The sequence below is a fragment of the Rhinolophus sinicus genome, linkage group LG05, assembly GCF_036562045.2.
Source record: "Rhinolophus sinicus isolate RSC01 linkage group LG05, ASM3656204v1, whole genome shotgun sequence".
In the NCBI taxonomy this organism is placed as follows: Eukaryota; Metazoa; Chordata; class Mammalia; order Chiroptera; family Rhinolophidae; genus Rhinolophus; species Rhinolophus sinicus.
The window spans coordinates 158,366,617-158,391,154 of NC_133755.1; the positions used below are offsets into that span (position 1 = coordinate 158,366,617).

General features: G+C 38.2%; 1 long non-coding RNA gene across 2 annotated transcripts in view; it reads right to left on the reverse strand.

The window, feature by feature from the left end:
- The window catches only part of LOC141571903 (uncharacterized), a 76,974-nt gene extending 53,691 nt beyond the window's left edge, over positions 1-23,283 (reverse strand). The window contains exons 1-2 of one of the 2 annotated variants that reach the window (XR_012496951.1): positions 23,195-23,256; positions 9,130-9,316 (exon numbers count right to left, since the gene is read on the reverse strand). This is a non-coding gene — a long non-coding RNA (uncharacterized LOC141571903). Of the gene's footprint in view, positions 1-9,129; positions 9,317-23,194 lie in introns of both variants that reach the window. The other variant, XR_012496952.1, reaches the window with a different exon arrangement.
- Positions 23,284-24,538: the final 1,255 nt, after the last annotated feature.

Consider the following 24,538-nt stretch of genomic DNA (forward strand, 5'->3'; position numbering starts at 1 on the left):
ATCTGGGCTCCATAGCTACCAACTGCCAGTCAAATGACCCTGTGTGGAGGAGAGTCAGGGAACCTGCATTTCAACAAGTGAGGAGCTGCTGGATAGCTCAGTTGGTTAGAGCACGAGCTCTCAACAACAAGGTTGCCGGTTCAAATCCCACATGGGGTGGTGGGCTGCACCCCCTGCAACTAAGATTGAAAACGGCGACTGGAGTTGGAGCTGAGCTGCGCCCTCCACAACTAGATTGAAGGACAACGACTTGGAACTGATGGGCCCTGGAGAAACACACTGTTCCCCAATATTCCCCAATAAAATTAAAAAAAAAAAAAAAAGAACCACAAAAGGGCCCAGATTCACGCCCTTTCCTTTTTTATAACTCTGAGGCAGATGGTCCACAGAACATACTTTGTGAAACACTGCTTCACGGCATGAACAACATCAGTGGGTCAATATTACAAGGAGATAGATTGCAGCTCAGTATACCCCAAAGAAGTTCTTAATGATTAGAGTTTTTCTGAAAGGAAAGACATATCATGTGGTTGTACATTCCCATCATCGGTGGGTTCCAACCAGACCCTGAGTGACCACAGTCAAAATATCACAGAAATTAGTGTTCAACAAGCAGATGGTTGTGAGAGGATTCAATTGCTAATGAGACTGTTTATTTCTAGATTTGTTAAATAAAGTGTCAGTTCTGATCATTGTGCCTTATATAGACATTCCTTGGCAGTGGGATAAATAAAAAAGCAGAGGCTATAAAGACACCTGTTAATTTTGAAACAAGGACTGTAACTGGCTAATTAAGGTTTTTTGTTTCCTTGAAGAATCATAAATTAAATTAAACTATGGTTACAGGGGAAATATTAGGGTATCTTAATTTTTTATCATGCATTATCTTTGCCACAAGATGAATTCTTGAGCCTTGTGAGTTATTTAGCATGTATTGAAACATGATAAGAAACCATGAATGACACGAATATCTGAAATAAAGAACCAAAGACCTGGCAGCAGGGAGTTCACCAGACATATGTTCCATGGGGAGAGGGAAATGAAGAAATGAAGGAGGAAGGAAACAATGTAAAAAGGATCTTTTATATTTGTGGTTCTCTGATTTTGCTTTCTAAATTTCAGTTGTCAGCTTTAAATTTACTATAAGCCAAGAGTTCAAAGTCAAAATTAATTTCTCTAAAGAGAATGAAAAAGAAACAGGAAGAGAAATGACATCTTTTCACATCCTGAACAAGCCAATTTTGATATTGATAGGGAAAGAGGGCTGATTCACAATAGGTCAGATGTGATGGGAAGACAATAATGAGACATTAGTTCCACTTGTGGTTTGGCTGTGTGAACTGTCAGGCTGCTGGGTGTGAGAGCAAGCCCACGGCCCAGATTCACGCCCTTTCCTTTTTTATAACATAAAATGTTCTTCATATGTGGGGCAAAAGTACATTCATTTTTAAAAAATAATAATAACAAGGATACAAGTTAAAAAAAAAAAAAGGAGATCAATGTATTTCTTTATCTGAGAAGGAGGAAAGCTGTGCTGCTCATTTAAAGGCCTTTCTGAAAAGGTAACTTTTGAGTTGAGCACAAGATGATCCAAAAAAATCCTGATATTTGAAGATCACACGAACTGCTTACAAGGCAGAGAGACCAGTCAGTGCAAAAAACAACTGCTTGCCTCAAATATCTAAAAAAAGATTACTGAGGGAGCAGCAGCTAGTTTCCCAGGTTGGAAATACTGGGAAGAATCCAGAGTCTAATTATATGGCTCATATTATCCCTGTGGCTGTAAAATCACGGCCACAGTGGCCACTAAAGATGAAGGAGCCACCATGCTAGGCTCTGCCTGACAAGGAGAGACCACTGGGCCTGCACAGTGGCTGGACAGGACCCATGGAGGCTTTTCTAACAGCTGTCTAGAGGGCCAGCTAATACAATTCAGACATGTGGTGGCATTACAACCCCATAGGTCAACTTTGACCAATGAAAGACAGGAGATAGGAAGAGGCCAGCAGATAAATTGCTTGTTCATCCTCCTCTCTGCGGGTCTATTTCTAGGTGTTTTCATCCAGCTTCTTGGAGAGGTCTGGTGAGTCTGTGCAACCAGTAAACTGTGACTAGCTCAATAGCATACTCCCCTGTATTTACTCTCTCTCCTCTCTTGCCTTATGAAATTCCTTTGCCTTTCACTCCATTTTCCTGGAGTTGCACTCCCTAATAAACACATACGTTTTCCCTCAGGCAGTATTCTAAAGAGCCTACTCTCTGATGTATATTTAATTCATTTAAACCTCACAGGAATCTCATAAGGTAGGTGCCCTACCAAGCAATATTGGAGCCTGAGGCAAAAGGCATAATCAGGCCTCCTGCTCCTTCTTTCTAGTCCCATCCTGTAAAGAAGAATAAACAATTCAAGGTACAGTTGTTCATTTCCTTGGTCCTAGGGCCATACTCAACCCTAGAGCAGAATCAAGACTCTCGTTTAATAACTACAGTGTATAGATGTAACTAATACACACATTTGAATGCTTTATTCAAGGACTAACATGAACAACTACTATCTGTGCCCAGCATTGTACTCTGTTCCAGCCAGCCTAGAGGCATAAAATGGTACTATTCAGAACCAAAATTATCTTTAATGATCTTTATCTTCAAAAATGGAAGACAACCACTATTTTCTCATTGATAATTTTTTTTAATCTTAGAGTTAAATAAGAAATATGATTGTAGGTGATGGAAATGTCGCTATTCAGTAAATATTCGGTAATGTTCAGTAAACGAGGAAACTGAAAAGCACTTGTTTATTACCTTTATGTTATTATTCTATTCTGTTACAATGAATGATAACAACAGTTAATATGCAATAATTTAAACTTAAAATTTACAAAACTAATTTAAATTTACAAAACTATAAATTTCTAACGTAAATTACAAAACTATATATCTTCATATATGCTAACTTTGAGATAATCAGGTGAGACAATGTTCTCCTGTGTCTATGAAGAATTATCTTCTAGGGTGGAAAAAAAAGATTCTTTGAAAGATTAAGTTTGGCCTAAATTGTTGTACTGGATTCAAATACATCAAAAACTTTCTGTTTAGGCCCGGATTCTATACAAGGGGACAGATCTAGGAAAAGGCTTATATGCAAACTGCTCCACTGATGAGCTGGGGGTGGGGCAAGCATGAAGAAAGGTAGGGAAATTCCCAGCTCTGGAGGAGAGCAAGAGGGAATACCCACAAAACTCAGTGATAACTTGGCATAGATTTAACTTCCTCTTCCTAAACTTGCTGAAACTCTTCTTAAAATCAAAATAAAATATAGCAACAATAACAAAAACCCTTCTCTTCTTTCTTTTACAACTGAACAACAGTGATAATTGTGAGACTGCTGAAACGTACTTTCCAGCAGGTCAGGCTGTGACTTGATTTAAGTGCTTTCGCACCAGGACAAACAGAGAGGAAGTGACTACCCTCTGTATCCCATCCAGCCTCGGTCTATTTGCCAATTTCTATAAATATGCCACATTGTTGGTACTTTCTTATTGCTCCTGTAGCCTACAGTCATTCTGGAAGTTCTTTGTCTTTTCTTAACCCCTTTATTTATATGCTGTGTAGCTGATAGGAGTCTTGAATGTGCCAAAAAGATAAACTCTCCTCTCAGTAAATAACGGTTGGGGGGAAGGTACTTCTCAATGATCATTCAAAATGACTAAAGCAGTAAAATTTCAGTTATTGGTTTCCTATGTGCATCTTGTGAAGGTTTGCTTGTTAAATGTCTAGAGCATAAAAAAAATAATAAATGAGCTCTGGTGCCTTTAGCTATTATGCCTTTAGTTAGGAATTTAGTGTAACCATTTCCTTATGTAATAGTTCAAGCATGTGTGTGTGTGCGCACGCACACACACACACACACACACATTTTTCCAGAAATCAAGAAAAGTTCCAAATTTCAATTCACAGTGACATTCTAATACGTGGTTTAACATTCTTAGTCCAAGGAGAACAGACTTGAAATTTCACAAGCATTAATTTTGTTGCGAACCTTCAGATTTTTTCCCCCTGATCCAGTCATGTAAATAAGGTCCTAGGAAAAACTTGGGAGACAAAATTTTAATGCTTTTGATCCAGTACTTTTAGTGTTCTGAAACCGAATGTTGCAAAAATACCATAATAAATATTTATGTTCTAATGATGATATGTTTAAAAGCCTTGTCTACATATATATTAGTCTCCAGTTCTTTATATCTGCAGTTTGGACACAAATATTCTTTTGGAATGTATGTTTGAACCAAGCTCCCACCTTATAGGATGGGGACAGTGATGTGTGTTCAATTCATGTGTTCAAGCTCCATGAAAGTTCTTCTCTATGCAAAGTTTCAATATAACTTAACAAAATAAAAAAAAAGACTATAATATCTACCTAGTTAGTAATTTTCTAGATACTTCAAGCCAAAAAAGAAAGTGAAATCATTTTTTAGATGTTACACACCGGGCAAAAATTACACAACCCAGTTTTGATTATTGTCATTAGCCTTTTTGTTTTCCCCAGGGAAAAAAGTTTTTCACGCTCTAAAAACCAACAAAATGTCAATTAATCTCATTTTAGTATGTGTAAATTTCATATCTTCAGATGTGAGATTGGATATAGAACAGATGGAGTAAATGAGAAGGAAAAGGAAAAAAATATATAGGATAATTCCCACTCCCCGCAAAAAGATGACTGTATAAATCATTGGAACACAGACTTTGCAGGTATAAATATGGACATTGTTTGACCTAACGAAAGCTATAATCTCTGGAACTTTAAGTATGTGTGGTGAATGAATATTTCTTTTTTATTTTCATGCTCATTTGTTAGAAAGGGAAGGAATAGCTACTATAAACTGGAATACCACTCATTTATTATATCAACTCAATTGACTCCAGGGGTTCCTCTGATTTATAAAAAATATTGAGTAAAATTCTAACCTTAAAATGATGTTTATATTTATTAACTTTGGATTAATTATTTTCACTTCACAGTTATATCTCTATGAGAAAACAGGGAATAATATTTTCAACCCACTATTCAGACATGTCTATTATTCTAGATGGGCTGCCTACCACAGATCCTTTACATAAACGTCTGAGGTGCCTGCTGAGGAAGTCTTAAGGTTATAATCCAACATGATAGTTATAATCTAGTTTTGTTTTGTTTTTTAAGCCTCAGTGGTCAGAGGAGAGAGGGTTCTAAGTACAGCCCTGTAATTGTCCCTCAATATTCTCCCCTGATCCAGCCCCCACATGCTGTGTAGATCTTGAAGCTGTTACTCTAAAAACCTTGTGACATCAGGACACAGAAAGAAGAGCCATGGGGAGATGTGTAACCCAGCCAGGTGGACAGAGCCCCTACTCCTTCTTAGGACACAGCCTTGCTGTGGTCATCTGAAAATCCCAGAGAACACTGCCCCTCGGGCTCCGTGAGGAACCCAGCTGCAGAGGTAGACATGCTCAATTCATATCTACTGTGCCTGGCGGGGATGAGTTTTCATGGGCACCACAGAGAGCTACAGAGGACACAATATCAAAGACACAAATTGATGCATCTATTGACTGCATTAAAATCTTATAAAGTCCACAGGAAACATAATGATGGACTATTTTGAGTACACATTTTGAAATGAACCTAGGTAATAAAGTAGATTTACTTATCAACATTTGTATTTGTATTTATGAATTTCAACCTCACAACTGTCGACTTTTCCGTCTGGGAAAATCACAGGAATCTGTGATTAGACACATTTCATCATGTGGCATAACTTGAAAATGCATTATTTCATCAAACCCAGCAGCTTTGGGGGTGCACATTTCTGATCGAGCCCTGTTTTAAAGTAGAGGAACTATTTTAAGGAGGCCCAATGACTTGTCCAACATCACACAGTTAGAGCAGAAGGGGACAAACTCAGGCCCCCAAGCTCAGAATCCTGCACTCCTTTCATAGCCCTGTATGACCTGCCAGTTCCCCGACGGCTGCTTGGTGACTCCAGAGTCAGCAGGTAAAAGGTCTGGGCTGACAATTGGGAAACCCCAAAAGGAATCCTCTTGGCTCTTGTTTAGCTTCTCTTTGACTTTGAGAAAGTCACTTAACTTTCTATTTTATTTCCCCATCTGCACAATGGGCTGGGTAATAATAACACCTGCCCCACCCAAACTTGCATCAATGTTACCAGGAAGAATTAGATAATGTCTACACTGAGCTATGCTCTACCTTAGAAGCAAGTCCCTATAAAACAAAAGGCTGAAATTCATTATGAGGGCTGATGAGATCAAAGCCTGGGGCCATGAGCTGGGGAAGCCTTCCCCTGCACAGAGAGCATTTACTGCGCTACACTCTAATAACATTCCTCCCTTAAGATTCTCAAATGATTTGCAGGTAGTCATTAAGTAAATCTTGCTGCCCTTAAGCCAGGTACAATTTGCACTATAACAGCCTAAAGCTTTACTAAAAAGAAATCTTAGGAGTAAAGGCAATTCTTTAAAAAAAAATAATCCAGGAATTGAATCCTTAGTTCTATTTTCTAATCACCTACTCTCTGTATGCGCAAAGTATAATTTTCATTTAACTTTTTAGTTTTCCATTTGTGGCAGCTAAGTAGTGCCATCACAAGCAGACTTTGTGGTGAGAGACCCTATGCAAAAATAAGGGGAAACAAAAACTCCTAAATATCAGTAACTTTTAAAAGCTTTGGCCAACTCTAAAACTTTTTATGAATCCTTAACTCTAATATTTACCTGAACCAAAAATACTGCTTTCTCTCCTATTTTTTGTGCAGGCCCTTTCCTTCAGAAAATGGGTAAGACCATTAAACCACAAAAGATCCACTGTTGGGCTTTAGGGAATCCACGTTCCCAAAGTGTCAGGGTCTATTACCCAGGTCTTGAGATGTTTGCATAATACTGCCTAACCTCATTTTCTAATGTCTCAACTTGACTGCATTTCATTTTCATTTATTAAACTATACTGGCAAAGTCTCAGAGTAAAATGCTGTGCTATCTTATTTTTGAATCTACACGTTAATTATGTCTAATTGGCCTTCATTTCCATGGGCATAAGTCTCCGGCCCTCATTTCTGGAATTAGTAGATCAAATTGCCAAATCCAACCTAACCATGACCTCATAATGTTCATTTGACTTTGCCTCAATGTTCTATCAAAGCCTTAAAATGTAAGTTACCAGTGAAAGTAAGGGCAGGGTAATAAAAAGATGAGTTTCAGCTTTTATAATGTTTCTTGTTTGAATTAGATCTCTTGAAAGATATGGGTTAAAAGCACTAGAGAACCCTTGTTCTCAGGGCAAGACTGACATAGACCTTAAATCTTTTCTTTCTAGACCTGCTCTACTGTTTATTAAGACAAGCACTGGGCCGGTGTTAATAGGCCATACACATTAATAAGAGACTGAATACAAGCCACTAACTCTTTGCTGAAAGTCTCCAGGAATTCTGCCTTTAAAAAAGAGAGGCCCTTTCAATCTAGTTCTAAAAAGAGAGAACTGACCATGTATTAACATCTCAGTGCTGAATTAATTATAATGGAGACTTCCCCACCCAAAAACCGTAAGTTTTCTAGTTCTGCTCATATGTAGCCTCATGGAGTAACCCTTAAAACTGGGGGAAATAATGTTGAATGTGTTACAGAGACGGCTTTTTGAAAAATAATTTTCTCCATCCAAAAACAATGTGATTCCTTGGGCTAAACGCCTTTCTCCTGATGAACTGTAAATAGCTCTAGAAGCCATGTTATATTAAGTCATTCATACCTCAGTGTGAATGAATTGAACAGATTCTCTGGGTGTGGGGAAAGGGCTGGTAAGGAAGGCCTAAAGGACGTCTGAGGAGCTGAGGACTAACTCCACTAAATTTTAGCTGGCCAGGTATTGTCTCAATAGTAACGCAGACTTCATTCTATCTTCCTGTATGTAACAGCTTCTTTCTTCTATGGCTGAAATGGCAGATAGAATCGTTTCTCTAAAGTCTACATAGGAATTATGTGTTAGGAGAGTAAGAAGGTAAAGAGGTGGAGGAGACTGACCCAGAGGTTAATGTTTCACTCCGTGCCCCGGAGGGCATACTGCTAATAGCTTGCAAGCTGGCTGAGATGGCAGTGAAAACCTCCTGTAGCAACACGCCAGCGTCCAGTGTTCCAGACCAGAGGAGGAGGAGGATGGCAGAAAGGCATTCTAATTATGCCAAGGAGTCTGAACTAAAAAAATAATAAAATCTCAGTAACACTGGAAGATTGCATATTGCAGTCTAAAATGAACTGGGGCTACTAAGATCTAGATAAGAGATAGTGTTTCCAGTTCTCCACCTATAAAAATGTACGATTGTGAAGCACAATGAACGTCTCTGTAAAATGAAGAGTAACATCCCAAGACCCAAGACCTTTGGTTGGGGGAGAAGTGAACTGGGCTTAAAACTATGATCTTGCCTGAGGGAAGGAAAAATGATCGTTTCAAACATATTGTTAGCTCTTCCTACTGCTCGGGGTCATTCGGGTTGACTGCTCTTTGTTTTAGTAAATAAGATGATGAGTTTTCTGGATTAGCAAAGATATGTGTTGAGCATAATCTAGAATAAAGATCACAAATTAAAAATTTCCAAATAATATTACAAAAATTCCCGGGAGGTGGGGGATGGAATGGGGTTGAGGGAGGAGATGCACTAAGACTTTGGGAGCCCTAGAAGGAGACCACCCAAGGCAGGAACTTTAGGGCAAGAAGGCCTCATACTGAGGTTCCATCCTAATCCTAATTTCTTCTCTGTTCCTGCTGTTGATGCTGCTTTGGGAAATGAAAGAAGATGGGTGATGGCCTTGTGATGAATGATAACATCATGAAAGTAAGGCAGTGTGGGCAGACTCTAGCAGGCAGAGGCAGCAAGATGAAGAGAGCAGACAACTCAGCAGGAGATTCAAGGTGAGAGGTGGTCATGAGGAAAAAGACACCCATCCTGGGAATTCTTACGAATCTCAGGGAGAGTACTAGGCTTTACTCAGTATTTGGCATAGATGTTTGAGTCATTGTATTTGTAAAAACAGAAAGGAAAAGAAAAGAAAGGATAAAGCCAGAATGCCAGAGGACATTCTTCATACCTAATTAGTTTGCTCTTACTGTGTAAGTTGTGATGGTCACTGGAAATCACAGTCTCTTTTCCTCTCCCAAGATATGTCTCTTTGTTGCTTCAATTCTCAGATTAGGAATCACCTGGAATGGTTGGATCCTGAATCCAGGCATAGCTCCACATAATTCAATCCAATGGTGTGCTGGTAAACTGGCTCTCTGGGGGGTAAAGAGAGACTTGGCTGATTTTTATGGTGTAAATACACCCACCTTGGCCAATTTCAAGTCACTGTATGTGGAATTGGGAAGACACATATGGAGTCAGGTCTCAGAAACTGGTATAAGCCTCCTCCAGCATACCACTGGCCCAATCCATATGACAGCAAGTCACTCCAATCTGTCACAGGATAGCCACCTGGCCTTCTTTCAATTCCCTTTACTTGCTCTGCTTCCTCTTGCCTCAGGACCTTTGTATTTTCTGTTCCATTCTGCCAAGGAAGCATTTTCCTTCCCTTTCACCTACTCCTCCATCTGTTTTCTCACCCACCTGTTTTCAGCACAACTGTGACTTCCTTAGGGGAGCTTTCTCTGACCTCCCTGGCCAGGTCAGGTACCTTAAGTCTAGACTCTCATTGTGCCATGCACCTTTCCTTCCTAGAATATGTTCCAAGTATAATGTCACACTTGTTCAATTGATCATTTGATTAATATCTGTTTCCCTTCCTTGATGGTAAACTCCAGGAGGTCAGACCCCATCTGCTTTTGCTCACATTGCATAGCCTGGTAAGTGACAAGCATGTGATGATAATTTGTTGAACGCATGAGCATCACAGATCGTTCCCAATCCTAGTAAGTCATCAGCTGGTCACTTTTCATTTGCAAATAGAAAGTGTATGGCACAAAGAGTTAATCTTATCTCTCTTTTCATCAACACCATACCTGGAGGTGCTTCCGATCAAGAAGGCCTCACTTAGACTCACTGGAGTGAGTCTATAGGAACTTCTTCATAGCTGAAGAACCACATAGTAAACTGGCAGAGGTTTAGAATCATTCTGTGTAATCTTGAGATACATAACAATGTCTGTGTGGTTGCCTGATAGTCCCTTCATCAAATGATCATTTTTTTTTCATTCTTTTGTGTCTATACATATCTGCTGAATACACTTGGACATATCCAATTAAAATTATTTTAATATGGAAAATACTAAGAGAAATGGAAACTTTTAAGGCTATATGTAATTTCCAGTTTTCAAAATATTAACATTTCACAGTGAAAAACTACATTGGCATTTAAATAATGGAAATACTTAAGTCATATAGCAAGTTGAAAGAGTTTACCAAAAAACTGTGAAACAATAGCTAAAACGTATTGTAGTACTATGTCCTAAGTCCTCATACCAACTCTATGAGGCACAGAGAAGTTATAGCGCTCACGTAGAACCAGGATGGTAGAGACTTGGAAGGTAAGAACTCTGACACTGAAGCCCACACTTCTAAATCAAATACAAAGTACGTGCAGTGACTCCTCAGTCAGGGAAGACATAATATGGATAAAGACATTCAAATAGAATTGGAAGAAAGCAAGGAGAAATTTAAATAACCATGCTAGTGTAACAGGATAATAGGTAGACTTTTTGTACCTTTAAAATTTCATTTAAGATTGTTGCATAGCAATTTTTAAAGGATAAAAACCCAGCTTGCATCTTTGAAACACTCATGCACTGTCATTCGCCTCTTGCTAAGGATTCTAAGAGGAAAAGTAGATTTCAGCTTATCCCTCTGTAACCATATAAGCTGTGACCCGGCCTAATCATAGTAGTAGAAGCATATTTTCACAGTAAAGTCATAGTTAAATTTAGTTAAACTGCTTAGCTATGCACCAAAAGTCAAAATTTGCACAAATGCAGTTTAATGTAACATTTTGTAAAGAACCCGTTAAGGGTGATAGCCAGGCTTAAGCAAAAATTCAAAAGACACTTTTAGAGACCAGGATACATCACTCACTACAGTACAATTCCCTTTACCAATAATTCCAAGTTTCATTGAGTACTTCCTATGTGCCAGGCAGTAGTCTCAGTACTAGGATGGGCCATGTATTATTTATCTTAATTCTTATAAACCACTGTGATCTACCTACTATTATCACCTTCATTTTAGAGTTAAAAAGTGAAGTACCTAGGTCAAGTTAATACATTCAGAGAAAGGAGGAGCAGAATTTTGAACAAAATCTATCTCATTCACTTTACACACTTCACTGAAAAGCTAAAAAGGAAATTTTGGAAGCTCTTACTGGCCATTCATGGGATTTGATCATTTATGCCATGCCAATTCATGACAGTTTCCTTCTGGAAATCTTTTAGATATATATTCCATGAGGGCCCTCCTGCTCTGTAAGAAGCCTGACAGAGCAGCTGCTTTGCTTACTGAAAAAACCCAGCTTCAATAAATAAGAAGCAGCAGAATCGTAGTGGTAGTTTTCAGTTGTGACATATTCAAATCATCTGGGCACATTTCAAAAAATACTGATACTTGGGCCCCAACCCACACCAATAAATCAGATTTTCTTAGGGGTGTGACTTGGGCCTTGGTGATTTTTAAATGCTTCCTTAGCCCCTCATCTGCTTTCTCTGCCTCCACTACCCCAACCGTGCAGGTTAAAAAAAAAAAAAAAAAGTTTACTGAATAACAAAGATAACGGCAAAAAATTCCAATGTTTTTAAAATTCTTTATGCCAACAGGACTAATTCGTAAATTGATATGGCTGCGTGTAATTCCTTATTTTATAAATTTGTCTAAGCTCTGCAACCAGAATTTTCCAATTTCAGAAGTTATACCAAAAGGCAACAGTAGGTGGCCCACCTCTCTCAGAAAGAAAGATCAAAGAATTGCACACTAAATGGAAGAACCAAAACTTTCCTTGTGAATTAGTTGTAGGGGGTGGGGAAGAAGATAAAAACATGATGAGGAAAATCAGAATTTAGAGTCTTTCCAAGAATAATTGAAGAGTGGGTTAAAAAATCACACACACACACACACACACAAAAGCTAAGAATGAAAATGAGCAAAAGTGATTCCAAGCGTGTACAGTCTTGATTGATACCGATAATGAAAGTAGTGAAAGTTTGAACAGGGAAGTTGGCAAACCATAAAAATTGAGTCCCAAAGTTCCCCTAATCATGGATATCTTTTTTCTCCTTTTTCAGTGAAAGTGAGAATGGAGGATTTGGTTTTATAGGGACAACATCTGTGAGGAAACTTGATTATGTCTCCCTTGACTGTCAGTATGCACCATACAAAAGGGCCAAAAAGGCCAGAAATGTTCCATCGCATCATCTGTTCTTTAAATTGTTTTCATTTTCATTTTTACCATTTATATTCTGCTTTGGAGACACAAAGTAAATATACCACTTGTTAGCAATTAATGACAAAGTCTAGTTTAATGCTAACTTGTATATGGTTAGTCTTCTAAAATGAAGTATTTGTCATAAATGAAGTAGAGTGTAAGGGGATTGTCTTTTCATTTTTATACAGGTGTAATTCTTAACTAATAAAAATAACAATATACTCTTTCAAGACCTTTTTTCCTGAAGATCGCAATACATACTCAAGGGATACTCATTTTCATCCAGTAGAAAAGAACAGATTATTATTTCCGTTTACAACGGAACCAACTGAGAGACAGAGAAAACATGATTTGACAAAGATCTTCAAAGGAAGCTATAATAATCTCATCATTCCCAATCCAGAGTTCTACTCTAAAATGACTCTTCTCACTTTATGACCTCTGAGCTGATAGAGGTTTGAGGTTACATTTTCACTGTTAAGGCTAATTGTGTCCTAGTTCTAGAACCTATCATGACTAAAAGCTCAGAGTCCAACTTTAGTCATTAGTTTCAACTTTTGACCCCAAATTCTGGACCTATGTAAAACCAGAGACCCCACTTGGAGCTGTCATGGGAGGGCAAGAGAACACTTCTTTCCCACAGTGCTTATAACTCAAACCAGTACTGGATTCCAAGAACATTAAACCACACTAACAGTAAGATTCCTTCACACATGCAACAGTGTGTCACCAGAGTCCCATTTCAGTATACCTAAAAAAGTGCTGAGCTTTCATTTGGCCCCACAATCTGTCAGTGTGTGCAGTTATGGCAATGCATTGAAACTCTGAAGGGAAATAGAGAAATTTTCCTTCAAGTCCATTCATTGCCAGGCCTCAGAGAGCAGAGAAAAGGGAGTAGTGGCCATGCGGGCAGGTAAACAGTGGGGTACAGCTTAACCACATCCTTCTGGCATGAGGTCACCCCAACTTTGGTTCAGCTCTAAATATTTATACAAACAGGTAAAGGTCTAAGGATGCGTTCTGGTTTGCTTATTCGACCTGTGCATGTCAGGTTATTTTTAGTGAGGCTGATTCCTATTTAATGCTCAGAATGGGGGCGTGGCTGGTAACACTTTTTAACAGTGCAGAAAATTTCAGCTGATTTACACGACTGCATCTGCAAACATGTGGCGGTGGTGGTAACAGAGTTGTCCTATGGTTCATTTAATTTCTGAGTATTTGATTAATCCCAGTTGTAACTACAAACAAGTACTAGATCTGCTCCTGTCTACACTACATCTGTGAGCGGATCATGTAAATCTATATTCAGAACTTGTTTTAAATTAAAACAATAAATTATTCTGAATATTTTCAGGAAGTTATAATAGATACAATTATTATAGCATGTTTCTACATAAAACTGTTTTACTATTCTCTATTACCTCTAGAATGAAGTCCAAACTACCAGACAAAGAATAGGTCTTTTACACACAATCTCCAACCGATCTCTCCATCTTCACCTTTTACCACTCTCTCTCTCATCTTCCAGAACATATTCCCTGCTCTTACTACCCAGAACTAACCATTTCTGGAGTGTGTTATTGGCCAAGATTCAGATCTGTGGACCCATTCATCCATATGTTCTGTTGGGCTTTAAGTGTTTACAAAGATTAATGTTTGGGTATTTCACAGGACTTTTATCTTCTTGTTAAAAATGGAAGATTCGCCAATATTGGGCCCACAGTCCTGCATGGCAGCAACCCGTTGAAGCTAAGTCATGGCTTTCTGCTTTAGATGTGGCATGCAGGCTCTAATTCTCCATGGTCCCTACCCCTTTCCTAGACTAGTCACTCATTTTCTTTATCTGCATGGTCCCTGTAGGGCTATGCCCTTTACACTGCCATATTATTCCCTCATACTAGTGCCTCTTTTGAAAGTGTTCATCTGTGTTTCTCTCTGGTAGACTTCTACCAGTCCCAATTCGATATCTCCTCCACTGTGAAGTCTTTCCTTTGTCCCCTTCATCTACAATCCCTTATACACATGCTTATCATGGGACTGATCATAATATTTTAGAGTTTATTATAAGCATCAACTCCCTGACTACCTGTCCCCTCACTCAAGTTCAAGAACCTGGATCTATTTACGTCTTCGTTGCCAGTATTTAGCACAGGTGTCAATGACTGAATAAGTATCCAGGAGAGTCATGATATAGAAAAGAATTAATTCCCATGACATTGAAGAAGTGACTTTTTTCTGAGACAGGCATCGTTTGTGCTAACAGTGGTTGAAAGTGGGGTAGCAAGAAAGTTAAGAATACAAGCACAGAATCCTTGCTTAAGAACAAATTCAGAAAGCAGGACACTAAATTGTACATATCTTGCTAATACAGATAAGCAAATAATAATGATAATAATAGTACACTTGAGGAAAATTGTAAAGGAAACATGGACACGGAAGTATTTGTATTTATGGTCTCTAGTTGAAAGCATTACCAAGGTAATCATATTGTTCTTACAATTAAGGAAGGACAATTTCTAGAATTTATAAACCTATTCTTCTACATTACAGAGGTAAGAGGTTCAAACTCCCAAATGTGTGCTGTAGAAGAAAAAACAAAAACCAGCAGCACGTAACTCTCGGTTTTCTGAAGCTTTCACTAAAGAATGAAGGGGAAAGGAAGGGAAATACTGAATTTATTAACATCTTAAAATTCTGACTGGTAGGTAGACCAGAGGTCAGCTGTATTTTCCCAAAGCAACAATTACTATTACATAGTCTGTAGCTCTCTTATGCTTTCATCTTAAATTAATTCTAGTAAGCAATAAATATATAGGGAAACAGTTGAACAGTTGCTGACTGAACAAGGCATATGAAAAGTAAAATTATTTACACACATCATAACAACAAAACTAAAGTCCTGTGCTAATGAATAACGAAAGCCTGGTTTGTGTAATGGAGTCTTCTTGATTACTCCAAGAGATACACGTGCTCTTTTGTATAATTCTAGAGCACTTCCTTTAGCTTCTAAATGAAGTCCTCACAAATATGTGCTTACATGCATTTAAATTTATCCTTTATATTACCTACTATTAATCTACCCCTACTTCTTTGCCATTAGCTACTTAAAAAGAAAGAAGAAAGGAGCATGTAGTAATTGACCTAGAAAGAAAAGTCACAAATTTTTTAAATGAAAGAAAATATAGTGTCTGTAAGGTGACAGGTTTATGTGGAAGTGTTATTTTTGGGTGACTTCAAGGAACCTCATACTTTTCTGGTATAACATGAAGTTAGTGGTGTGCTCTTAATTTTTTAAAAAAGAGTTCTCTCTCTTACAAAATCCTGTTGAAGAAATAAAACATGTGCATCTGAGTATAAGATACTAATTTCCTCAAGTATCTTCTATGAAGTTACAAAACTCATGATGAAATAACAGCCTTTTTAAACACTGTGTTCAATATCTCTGACTTCAGTTTATGCCGTTAGAGGGTACCTGACATCCGAACATTCATTCTCAATGTCATGTCCCCCAAACTTTGCTCAATAAGCAAATAAGAGGTAGAAAAGTTAAGAACTGAAATGTCTTATTCTGGGAAGAAGAAAGCATGTCTCCACATTATCATTCTAAAACATCTATTATCACGGTCAAATCCTTTCCTGTCACCAGTTTTTTAAATGTTTTATTTTACTTGAATGAACGGCAAAATGTATCAGCTTTACAGTCTATACATATATGAAAATATGGTTTCTAAAATCCATTTGCTAGGGTGTTAAATTGCTTCCTTTGGAAAACTGACTGAAATTTCACCCGGATATTTAAGACAAAATGACATTAGTTATAGTCTTATTTCTGTTTTTTATCGTAGGAGAAACTGACTTTTAAGAAGAATACAAAATGCATTTTTTTCAATAAATTAGTCAGCATGAGATCTTGTCTATCTATCATTTTCCATTGAAATAAATGCCCTCCCAAGTAGAGTAGTGCCTATTACAATTCGATGTACTTAACTAAGCATTTGCTTTTAAAAGAATGTTTAGCTTTGCTTTTGTAGCTTGATTCTGTATTGGGACTCATTACCTTGCCTGTGAACGTGTGGTCCAAACCATTTGCAAATGGCCCCATTTTTACATGTTTATATCAAATATACAAATATAGATCTAGGGAAATGAGGGATGGTAGCAGCCTGAGACCTTTTGACTTTGCCACTCACTAGCTGTGTAACCTTGGGCAAATTTCTTAACCTCTTTATCTCTTAGTTCCCTCATCTCAAAAAGGAGGATAGGAGCTAAATTACAGTGTGGCTGTAAAGATTAAATGAGACAATGTATGTCAAGCTTGTTCTAGCTGCTGGAAAATAATAACATGGTCAATAAACGACAATGACAACAAAGAGAATGACGATGATGATGATGATGATGATGATGATGATGATGATGATGACAGGAAAAAAGAGAGGAGAATGGTTTTGGTTATTTCAGATCCAGCTGCTGTATTCTGGACAGAATTCATAAATTCTTTACTCAATTCAGGAAATGTTGGGAAGAAAGTGGGGTTTCTGAAGCTGTTTAAATAGTATGGAGAGATCAGAGAGAGTTTATTGACAAGTGACGCAGAAGTACTATGTCGTTTTAGTCTCTCCTTCATTCATTAAATATTTGTTGTGTGCCCAATATATGCCAGGCACTTCTCTAGACAAAGGAGACACAGCTGTGAAGAAACAAGGCCTCTTTTCCTCTTGAGCATATGTGCTAGTGGTGGAGGAGACAATTACAAAGGTAGGTCCCAATATGTCCTTCATCAGAAAGTGATCATGTGATAAAGAGAAAAATTTAGCAAGGAAGGAGCGCTGGGAATGTGGGGATGGGGAGCTAAAATATTAGGTAGAGTACACGGGGAGGCCTCACTGAATAGGGAAATTTGAATGAAGGCCTAAAGGAAGGGAGGAAGCAAGTCATGTGGCTAGAGGGGAAAACATCCAGGCAGAAGAAAAAGCAGACCCTGAAGTGGGAGCATGCCTACCATTTCCAGGATCAGCTAAGAAGTTCTAGAGATTGGAGTGGCCTGGGCAAGAACAGTAGGAGGATGTGAGGTACAAAGTTGGGGTGGGGGTGGGGGAGCAGTGGGCAGTGAGAGGGAGGCAAGGGATGGTGAATCATACATATGTCATTATAGGGACTTAGGGTTTTACTCGAAATTGGGAAACCATCAGGCTTTGAACAGAAGAGTGACAGGATTTATTTTTTAAAAGGATCTGGCTGCTGTGTTGAGATTAGACTGCAGACAGCCAGTTAGAGTAGTATATTATGGGTGAGAGATGATGGTGGTGAATAACAGCGTGCTAACAATGAGGTGGTGAGAAGTGGCTACATTCTGAATATTGTTTTTAAAGGTAGAGCCAATAAGATTTCTTGATGGGTTACAGAGAAATCAAGGATATAGTAGTTTCCCCTTATCTGTGGGGCATACATTCCAAGACCCCCAATAGATGCCTGAAGTCACGCATAGTACCAGACCTGATACATACTGTACTTTATTCTATACATACAAAAAGTTTAATTTATAAATTAGGCCCAGTAAGAGATTAACAACAGTAACTAATAATAAAATAGAACAATTATAACAATATACTATAATAAATGTTATATGAATGTGCTCTCTCAAAATATCTGGAATTTCCCTTTTTATTTTCAGACCATGGTTGACCACAGGTAACTAAAACTGCAGAAAGTGAGACCATGAATGAGGAGGGACTACTGTAATCTCTAGGTTTTATAACTGGGAAAAAAAATGGAGTTGCCATTGACTGAAAAAGGAAAGGCTTGGAAGAGTCTGGAAACGAGGACCAGACTTTTAGCTACATGAGTCTGAAGTTCGAGAGACAGACCCAAACTGAAGACAAAATTTCAGAATCGTAAGGGTATAGAAGTACCGTATATAGAAGGTATTTAAAGCCATTTAGAAGAAACTCTTAAGCAACAAGGGTATAAACACCTAAAACAGACTCTGAACAAGCAGAGCAGAGGATAGTAGAGTAAAAAGACAGAAATGTAAGGAGATGGTTTATGATGGTTTGCTGCAAGGGGCTTCAAGGTCAAGGGTGCCTAGTACAACTCACTGTTACAGGAAACTGGCCATGGGGGCAGGGCTGTGAATGAAGATGAGCAATTCTGCCTTCTCCTTGCTCACCAATATGCCCTGATGATCTCACCTTACTGCCGGTTCTTACACCTCAGCCTACTCTCCATATTCATTTAAAGAACACCTGCTTCATTATTTAAACCTAACTTAATTTTTCTACTGACCAGATACAACTTCCTAAAGGACTATACAAATAAATAATACTAAAACGTTTAGAAAGGAAATGTTTATTCATTCACTTCATATGCAAAGCAAATGTTATGCATTTGTGATATTTGGTGGTGCTTATTAGGAATCATTCCTATCAATTTATTAAAGCAGGATCTTGGAATGTGCTGTCCTCAGTTATCCTAACATGGCTTATGACACCTCAAGCCCTTGGGCTTTTCTGCTCATACTCTGCTCTTGGTTAGCTTTTTCTCCGCCACCTCCAGGAACTCTGTTCTTGGCCCCTTCCCCTCCTCATCCTGCACAGTCTCTGGGAGTTCAAACACCTCACACAACCACCACCCATATACTGATGATGCTGACGCTCTTCATTTTCCACTTCTCAGTACTAAGCCAATGGAAACAATACTTCATGGGGCATTTCCCATCTCTCCTAGGCCTGTCAAAAGCCACACATCCCAAAATATTATTTTCTCTCCAAACACTCTTCTCCTTATCTAGAATTACCTCTCCCACAAGATACATCATCATTTATGACATCTCCAGAGCCAGAAACCTAGGAGTGACCCTACCCTCCTTCATCCATCCCTTTCTCAACCCAACATCCAATTAGTTTTGTTAATCCTACAACTTAAATGTTACTTCCTCCCTTATATCACTTCTGTAATTCCTGCATGCTTGTACCATTACATAGATCAAAAGATTTAGCAATTCTGTGTTTCTTTGTCTGTGTTCCCTATTAGCCTGTGAATTCCTTAAGGGAGGATACTGGATCTTATTGTGGAGGTGACTGACTAATTCAGATTTCAGCAGAGGGAGACTAATTGGTAAGGGTGAAGCTAAGGACATCTGTGACCTCAAAAAGTGGCACTGAGAAGAAAGGGGCCACCATCTTGTAACAGTAAAAAGCATTGCAAAGTTGATGCTGGATGGTGCCCCCTAGAGTTAAGCATACACAGTTTGTACAGCCATATGCAGAGTTCCTCATTAAATACACTTGAATCCATGAATGAGAATTTACCAAATGCCTCCTATGTAATCGACACAATGACAAGCCTCCTATGTAATCGACACAATGACAAGTGAAGAATAAAGAAGTGTCAGACAGTCCTCCTTCCTCCAGGAGACTTCCATTTAGCTGAAGAAAAGAGGTGGCTGCACAATACATGACAGTACAGAATTAATTGATTTACATGGTGTAGACTATGTTTTGGAAGAGAAAACTCATTGAGATTAGTAATGAAAGTCTTCATGCCGGAGGTGAACTAGAGAAGTATCTCAAAACTGGGTAATATCCAATAGAGTAGGAGACTGTGAAAAGGAAATGAACACATAGGTTCTAGAATGTGTTCACAGGTCACTCAAGAGACTGGCCTGGCTGAAGGAGAGATTTCATGTTGTGGGATAGTGGGAAATAAGGCAGGGCAGGTGAAAGACTGAAAAGTTAGCACAGGAGGATTGTGTAAAGCCTGCAAGAAGCATTAATTCGAGCAAATTATCATTAAAATTTGATCCTATACTCTACTTAAGCTTGATATTTGTTTTGGCCTCTGTTGAATTTCCTTAGGTCTTACACAGAAAGCCCAATGACATGGATCCAGCAGTCTGCAAAAGTGAAGGCAGGGAGAGGGCGTGCCTGGTATCAATCAACCAAGGGAAACACACCAGCTGATTAAGGAGGGGCATTATTTCACTTTAAAAGGAGCCTCTTGCTTCCTGCTATGGACGAAAAGACTGATCACGTCAATAGAAAAGGCCACATTGAAAGGAACTGAGAGCTGGACAAACAAGAGTAAGAACTCCACAGTAGAACATCAGTTATAGACATTACAAACCTGCGTTTAACTACAAAAGAGAGCACTTAGAGCCTTGTCCAAAGAAACATTTTTGTGAGTGAATGTGATGAAAACAGAAGCTATCAGTTAAAGAAAGGACAGGAAAGGAAATGAAAGAGAGGTGTGAAGTTTGTCAACCTTTTTTCCTAAGCATCATCTCCAATTTGCAGCGAGTGCAATGTAACTCCCCAACATGACAGAAAACTCATCATGAAACTCGAGCCAGTGGCAAAGCAGAATGAGCAATTTCATAGAACAACGGACATGAGGTCTGCAACAGAACTACAAAAGGAAGAAAAGTGAACTGTTAAACCCCCAGCAGTTATGTGCTGCCTGGTTTAGGAACAACAAAATTTAGCAGCCATATAGTCTTAACTTTAATCCCCAGATGCAAATGTTTTTCTTTTATAAGCTTGCTTAGAAACTGAACATACCAGAGTCTAGGAGACTTTTTTTTTTTTTTGTAATTTGTTGTGCATTATCAGCTATTTACATAATTACTCTAATTAAGCTAGTTACAGCAGTTCCTGTAAATATGTGAAAGATCACTAAAACATGTAATTATGTCTTTATATCATTAATTAAACTGTATCAGCTGGGAAAATTACTATAAATATGTCTGGAGGTGTCATCAGTCTATGTAATGGAGACACAGAATTCTTTATTGAACTAAAGTGCTCTGCACTAATAATCCATTGAAAACACCACGTGTGATTTTTGAAATTCCAGATTTAAGGCATCAAAGAAAAATGTATCTTTCATATCCATACGGTTTGAAAAACTGATACAGGTTTTAGATTTCCTTTATTACCAATTTGGGTGGAATGCATATTGACAAGTGGTTATTTCCTAGTGGTCATTCCTGGAATTGCAGCGGCAGTGGGCGGAGCCTGAGCCCTAAACTCTTCCTTTGGAAGAGACACAACACAGCCAAGGCACATCTACCAGGACATGTCTGCCTCCCATGCTGGACCGGCCCCCAGCTGCTTCCTCCTGGATTCTCATGTACCTACAAACCAATCTCTTTTCTTAGCATTTATGTGTGCATAGCTGACCCAATGCCCCTTGCCAAAATACTAGAGTAATAATAGGATTCCCAGTCAACTGCGTTTTAAGAGAAAGAAACATCAGAAAAATGAAAATCTCAAACTACTACATTTTTAGAGATAGAATTTCAGACATTGTGAACATGATTTGTGAGGCTTTTGTCCCTTCAAATCAGACAGCTTCTGCCTCCCCCTGAGGCAGGCCCCCCGCATCAGCATTTGGAAGTACTTCGAGCCTGATACCAGGAAACAGCACACTGATTCAGTCCAGAAAAATTGCAGATATCAATGCCAGGGGATGACAAATGATGGCCACAGCAGCCCTCATTGGTTTATAGGATGCTTGCCATAAGGGAAAAGGTAGCTAAGACTAAAAAGATGAGGGGATCCCCAGAGCTTCAGAAAGACACACAGGAAACCCCCTTCCTCAGAAAATAACAAACAGAGAAAGCTTTCAGTTCTTCAAGTGCAAAAAATAAAAGCTTATGACTAGAATTCTGATTATCTTTAGTTTAATGTTTATTTCTGGGGAGAGGAAAAGGTTAACTTTGTTCTTATACCAAAATCTTACACAACTTGTCATCTTTTTTGGAAATCTACATTTTAAAAGTTTCAATTCTTTGAAGTTGAAGTTTCTAAGTATTGGAAGAAAGCATATGATTTTATTTTTAATAATCATAAAATATAATACTTCTATTTGTCTCTAATCTTTGTGTGTAGTAGATAACATGCCTGACTATAGTTTCATCAAATTCACATTTATGGACTAAATAGTTATGTAAAAACTAAATTTAGATTAGGATTTCTGACTTCTATCAATTTCATTCTCTGAGGCAGAATTAAACTCATTCCACAAAATGACACATAATCATATAGCTCATTTTTTGGGTCCACTAATGACTTCATAAATCTAATGACTACTATGGAAATTCTCCCCTTAAAATATGAAATAAATATATGCATTATAGTTTACATGCAATTTAAAGTGTCCCCTGAAGTCTACTCCCAGATCCAGATTGGCAATCCCTAAAACACACTTTGGATTTTTATTACTTATTGGATTGTGAGTGTTCTCTGCTAGAAGCTCTGGAATAAGTAAAAAATCAACAAGAAAACCTTTAATGAAAGAAAATCATGGCTGATAATAATATGTAATACAGAATACTGGCAATATTATAATGTAAACACTGGTCAGGAAATTAGACCAACTTTTAACACACAAATACTACACATACTGCTAGTTCCCCTCTCCCATCTGTTCTTCCTTTGGTGAATTTTTATATAGGCTCAGAATATATATATATATATATATATATATATATATATATATATAGTGTATGTATATATGTATATATATATATTTATATATATAATATATAACATATATTATATATGTAAATATATATTATATATTATATACATTTACAAATATATATATTAAAACTATTTTCAACATATTCCTGAGGTAACATTGTCTTCCGATCCCGCAGTATTGTCATATCTGCTCCCCGACCGCACCCCACAAAGTGAGGCAGCCTCAGCAGGCTCCAGATTGTCAGCTCTGTTTTTACCTCAGGATTCACCTACCTTCAGCAGCATTCTAGTTTTCTCAAGGTGAAGCATGGTTCCAAATAAAACCCAGTAAAGGCTGAGGGGCAGGGGACTGTGGAGAGAAAACAGAACATTGGAGAGATTTTACTAGATTTCATCATCCCTAAAGTTGTAACTCGTTAAACAGAGCATCTCAGCAGCAGAGATACTGCACCAATTTCAGAGAAGGGATCTGAGTCTCCTGGAAATATCTGCTGTTTCTCTTGTATTTGGTGATGGCTGAGCCATGATCTCATTTGAAAGCCCTCAGCTAAGCTATGCAATGTTACCTTCAAAGTCAAAGTTCTCTTAGATCTATATTGAGAAGGAAAAGCAATGTGTAAACTGCATTTTTCGTATTGGTCTGAAGTTTTATTTCTTTGGGCAAGTAATTGCAGGAGCTAATCTCTTGACCAGCCAAAGTACGCGTAAATAAGATTTTAGGATCACAGAACAGGCTACAGAGTTCATCTCAGGATACTGGACTACGGATGGAGTCTCTGATACCATCAATGAATGACCTCACTTAGGTAGGTAGGTGCTCTCACAGTTGCTACTTCAAGTGGTATCAGCATGACTATTTGCATTAAGGAAGACAAGACTCTAATATATGACTTTATGGACTTCACTGATATCCAAAAAAAAATAGTCTTTGAAGAAGATGCTTTTAAAAACATTTCACAGGGACAGCCGGAGGGCTCAGTTGGTTAGAGCATGAGCTCTTAACAACAAGGTTGCCAGTTCAATTCCCACATGGGCCAGTGAGCTGCACCTTCCACAACTAGATTGAAAACAACGACTTGACTTGGAGCTGAGCTGCACCCTCCACAACTAAATTGAAAAGCAATGACTTGACATCATGGAAAAACACACTGTTCCCCAATATTTCCCAATTAAAAAAAAACTGTAATACTCAAAAAAAAAAAAAACCACCAAAAACTTTTCACAGCATGTTAAATAGAATTTGTATACTATGGGTATTGTATTTATTATAGACAGAGTAAGACCTGGGCAAAATTGAAAAAGCAAGGTTAATCCTAGGCTTCTTCCTGAATCCATCAAATGGCATACACTCACTAGGATTCATCTCCTACCAAATGAGGTTTTTCACTCCAGTGTCTATTTGGGCCAATTCGCAACCAAACTCCCAACTCAAAAATGAATGCATCCTAAGATGTAATAGTTCTAAAGGGATCCATATGGTCATTTAATTTAAAGCAATAGTTGGAACAAGAGTCTGATATCACCCTAGGGTTACTCTCAGGAGGACAGGGAAAGTATCCTTGGATAGGCCAGTCTATTGACAACACATTAGACTGGGTTATATAGGGAAAGTGCTCA